This window comes from Triticum dicoccoides, chromosome 7B (genome assembly GCF_002162155.2).
Source record: "Triticum dicoccoides isolate Atlit2015 ecotype Zavitan chromosome 7B, WEW_v2.0, whole genome shotgun sequence".
Classification (NCBI taxonomy): Eukaryota; Viridiplantae; Streptophyta; class Magnoliopsida; order Poales; family Poaceae; genus Triticum; species Triticum dicoccoides.
Window position 1 is genome coordinate 69,375,627 of NC_041393.1, and position 5,665 is coordinate 69,381,291.

Genomic DNA, 5,665 nt, shown 5'->3' on the forward strand with positions numbered 1-5,665 from the left:
GGCGGCGGTGGAGTGGGGGGAGGGTGTGGGGGGTCGGTTGCGGCGGTCGGTGGAGCGGGGGAGAGGGTGCGGGGGGTGCTCGGCGGCGAGGGGGACCGGATCTGGCGAGGTGGGATAGAGATCGAGATGGAGGGGGATCGAGATCGAGTGTCCATGAAATTTAAAAAATATTCATGAGTTCAAAATTAAAGTGCCCATGAAATACAATCGAGAAATGAAGACTAGATTTAAATACAATCGATCTTAGCTAGCTATCTGTTCACAATCTTCTTGCCCTTCTTTTTCGCAAATGGAGTTCTTCTGTGGAACAGACGTCCTTTAGGTAGGGTGGTCCTGCTTCTTCTTGTGGTGTATGCTGCTACTCCATCATCGTCGTCATGTTCGATCTTCGGGTCGCCGTACTTGTCGTGAGCAGTGCGGCTCTCATAGGGAAATATTCTTTCTCTGCGGCGTCCCAAGTATTGGCTGGAGTTTTCCACAACGTGTCTAGCTCCTCTTTCAGCAGCCCCAGATACAGATTGTTGTCGTTCCCTGATTGTTTCAGCCCTTCAATTAGCATACTCATGTGAATGTACTTCCTCTTCATGCACAACTAGGGGGGAAGGTTGTACATCCACACAAACACAGGCCAGGTGCTATGTGTGCTTCTCGGGCTGCCAAACGGATTGACTCGATCGGTGCTCGCACCCAGCACGATGTTCCTTGGATCCTTCCCAAATTCTGGGTGTTCGAAGTTCAACGCTTGCCACTGGCTCCCATCCTTGGGGTGACTCAGCATCTTGTCTTTTTTATTTATCTCCGGATCATTTGCGTCATCTTCTCGCTTCTTCTCCTCCCTATCTGCGTGCCAACGCAGGAGCTTTGCTACCTTAGGGTCCACGAAATACCATTGTAGACGAGGACGGAAAGTACCACACCACTTTTCGAGGAGCTTTCTTCCTCTTCTTGTATCGAGTGACGCCGCACACCAGACATATGGTAGACTCCGCGTGCTCATCCCGATAAATGATGCAATTGTTCATGCACACATGGTATTTCACGTGCGGTAAATCCAGAGGAAACACAATTTTCTTTGCATCCTCGAAACTGGTCGGGCACTTGTTCCCCTTGGGAAGACGTTCGTGCCAGAATGACATGTTCTCGTCGAAGCATGCGTCGGTCATTTTGTGTTTTACCTTCATCTCCAGAGCCATGAGCGTTACTTTCAGGCGGGTATCCTCGGGCCTGCATCCTTCATACAATGGAGAAACCGCATCTATCTCCAGTTGATCCAGCTTGGCTTTCTCTCGGGCGGCAGCTCTTGCGTTATCTGTCTGCTTGAGAAGCAGCTCTTGAATATGAGGGTCTTGCACCCAGCCCATCGATGGTCCATCGTCGTCTGCTCCACCAGCATCTTCATCTTCATGATCATCCCCTTCGTCTGCTCCGGCATCTTCCTCATCATCATGTCCGGCATCTTCTACATGATGACTGTGTACAGCATCACCATCGTGATCATGTCCTGGAGATTCTTCATCTTCTCGCCCGCCCGAGCCGCGGTGGTTGTCTTGCTGCCCTTCCTCATTTCTTGCCCGGCCCCCATGGACGACTTCATAGTCATCTTCATCACCTTGCCACCGATACCCATCCATGAAACCACGCAAGAGCAGGTGCTCCCGCACCTGCCCAGAATTCGGGTCCGCAATAAAGCTCTTCAGCTTGCATCTTTGACACAGACATCTTATCTTATCTCCGTCTCGTTCTTTTGAAGCATCTCGGCCTTCGCGGAGCTCAAAAACCTATTCATGATGCCTTCGGTCATCGTGTGGACCATGGTCGCCTGGGGGGTAGAGCAAAATGATATTTTAGAACCAAGAAAAAATTTGGCATGACTTTCCCTAAAAATAGGACCAAAAAGAATGCATAGTGCCAAAATTCTCGCCGAAACGGAAATGAATCAACATTCCGGCAAAATATTGGCAACTATCGCATTTCAAATACCGTTACCTGCAAACACAAACATATATGCAACACCACAAACATATGCAACACCACGAACATACATAGATCTAGCTAGGCCACAAAAAGTGCATGTGCACGTTGTTGGAGAGGGAGAACAACATAAAGATAGCTTCCCCCCTTACTTACCTATCAAAAAAAGGTAATTTAACCACTTAATTTGGATGAATCAACGGTGCAAATGAGGTGAGGAGGAGGAGGCAGCCGAGACAAGCTTGAAGGAGAAGGTGGAGAATGAAGTGGGGAAAGTGAGTGGGTAGGTGGGTTGTCCAAAATATCTTGTTGGTCCCAGGTTACTAATGGCGCACCACCTGCAAATGCGCCATTAGTAACCCTGGTTACTAATGGCGCACCTGCTGCTGGTGCGCCATTAGTAGTTTTGCAAAATATATATATATATATATATATTCTCTAATGGCGCACCATGGCATAGTGCGCCATTACTAGTTTAAACTAGTAATGGCGCACTATGCTGCGGTGCGCCATTAGTAGTTTTGCAGAAAAAAAGAATAAAAGAAACAATAGTAGTGGCGCACTGTGTGGCCGGTGCACCATTACTAGTTAGCCCTAGTAATGGCGCACCATGCCATGATGCGCCATTAGTATGTTTGGAAAAATAAAAATAAAAATTGTTACTAGTGGCGCACCTTGTTCATGGTGCGCAATTAGTGTCTTCCACACTAATGGCGCACATGCACATGGTGCGCCACTGCTATATAGTAGTGGCGCACCACGTGACAGGTGCGCCATTAGTGTGTATTTCATCTATAGCCCTTTTCCTAATAGTGTAGGAGGGTTACGTCGCTGGTGCCGAGTCTGAGAGCAGACAACGATTTTCACTGCGAGCCCTGGCACAGGAACGGGATCCACGACACCGTCTTCAAGAAGCAAGCGGCACCCACATGCGCCCGCGTCATAGGCGCCAGAAGCGTGGAGCTTTTGCTCGGCCACTCGCCTGCACCACCATGAGGAGACCCAGCCACTACCACAATGAGGGGCAAGCTTGCCCACCCCAGATCTGGGCCCTGCCCAAGCAGTCCTGGGCCTCCCGCCACTACATCCCTAGTCGCTCTCACGACCTAAAGATGGAGCCACCACCGCCACCATGAAGCCTGTCAGAAAGCCAACCCTGAGGCCCACCATCCGGGGCCGCCGCCTCGGCATCCATGCCCCTAGGAACTACCAACTATATCCGTCACAAGTATCCAACCACAGTAGTATGAGTGAGAGGGACCACCTTTCACTCCTAGCCCGGCATCAACCAGCGGGTTTGGGTTGGCACCTCCACAGTAGGAAGCGCCCACGCCTGTATCCCCATTCGGTCCCTGTGGACCAAGGGGAAGACAACCCGGTGACTACCGACGGCCACCGCGAGCACGCTCAAACGACGCCATGTCCATGGTCAATGGTGCCGATCTGTCCGACGGCACACCGACGGCCGACGAGCAACCTCGGATCAACGCCACCACAACACAACAAGAGAGAAGAGCACTAACGCATAAGCTTGCACCCGTGCGGACCAAGTCGGCTCCCTACACCTGCGCCCTGACGAATGACAACCACCACAGCATACAAGATCCGCACCGTCACGACACGCTGGAGAGACAAACTGTCAGCACCGACCTCCTGAAGCACAGACCACCGCTGCCAAAAGGAGCAGCAGGCCACCCCACTGCCGCCTAATGACCCACAAGTGTAGGGGATCTATCTAGTCCTTTCGATAGGTAAGAGTGTCGAACTCAACGAGGAGCAGAAGGAAATGACAAGCGGTTTTCAGTAAGGTATTCTCCGCAAGCAAAGAAATTGTAGGTAACCGATAGTTTTGTGATAAGAGAATTTGTAACGTGTAACAAGTAATAAAAGTAAATAAGGTGCAGAAAGGTGGCACAATCCTTTTTGTAGCAAAGGACAAGCCTGGACAAGTTCTTATAATGAGAAAGCGCTCCCGAGGACACATGGGAATTATCGTCAAGCTAGTTTTCATCACGCTCATATGATTCCCATTCGTTACATTGATAATTTGATATGTGGGTGGACCGGTGCTTAGGTGCTGCCCTTTCTTGGAAAAGTATCCCACTTATGATTAACCCTATTGCAAGCATCCGCAACTACAAAAGAAGTATTAAGGTAAACCTAACCACAGCATGGAACATATGGATCCAAATCAGCCCCTTACGAAGCAACACATAAACTGGGGTTTAAGCTTCTCTCACTCTAGAAACCCATCATCTACTTATTACTTCCCAATGCCTTCCTCTAGGCCCAAATAATGGTGAAGTGTCATGTAGTCAACATTCACATAACACCACTAGAGGAGAGACAACATACATCTCATCAAAATATCGAACGAATACCAAATTCACATGACTACTAATAGCAAGACTTCACCCATGTCCTCAGGAACAAACGTAACTACTCACAAAGCATATTCATATTCATGATCAGAGGGGTATTAATATGCATTAAGGCTCTGAACATATGATATTTCACCAAATAAACCAACTAGCATCAACTACAAGGAGTAATCAACACTACTAGCAACCCACAGGTACCAATTTGAGGTTTTGGTATAAAGATTGGATACAAGAGATGAACTAGGGTTTGAGAGGAGATGGTGCTGGTGAAGATGTTCATGGAGATTGACCCCCTCCCGATGAGAGGATCGCTGGTGATGACGATGGTGATGATTTCCCCCTCCCGGAGGGAAGTTTCCCCGGCAGAACAGCTCCGACGGAGCCCTAGATTAGTTGCGCCAAGGTTCCGCCTCGCGGCGGCAGAGTTTCGTCCCATAAGCTTGCCTATGATTTTTTCCAGCGTAAGAGACTTCATATAGCAGAAGATGGGCACCAGAGGGCTGCCAGCCAGAGGGCCCACGAGGCAGGGGGCGCGCCCCCACCCTCGTGGCCAGGGTGTGGGCCCCCTCTGGTACTTCTTCCGCTCAATAATTATCATTAATTCCAAAAATGACTTTCATGGAGTTTTAGGACTTTTGGAGCTGTGCAGAATAGGTCTCCAATATTTGCTCCTTTTCCAGCCTAGAATTCTAGCTGTCGGCATTCTCCTCTTTATATTAAACCTTGTAAAATAAGAGAGAATGGCCATAAGTATTGTGATATAATGCATAATAACAGCCCATAATGCAATAAATATTGATATAAAAGCATGATGCAAAATGGACATATCAACTCCCCCAAGCTTAGACCTCGCTTGTCCTCAAGCGAAAGCCGATATCGAAAAATATGTCCACATGTTTAGAGATAGAGGTGTCGATAAAAATAAAATACAGACATGAGGGCATCATGATCATTCTTATAATAGCAATATATATATAATTTGTCATATGATTTCTTATGCTCAAGTAACAATCTATTCACAATGTCAAGTATGATTCAGAAACTTCATTGAGAACTAACAAACGATAATCTCAGTAATTGAAGCAATTGCAATTTATCATAACGTCGGAAAGAGTCAATAATAGAGCTTTTCAGCAAGTCCACATACTCAACTATCATTTAGTCTTCCACAATTGCTAACACGCACGCAATACTTATGGTTATAGAGTTTTAATCGGACACAGAGAAAGATAGGGGCTTATTGTATTGCCTCCCAACCTTTTACCTCAAGGGTAATGTCAACAATAAAAGTTCATGCTAACTTACATCCAATT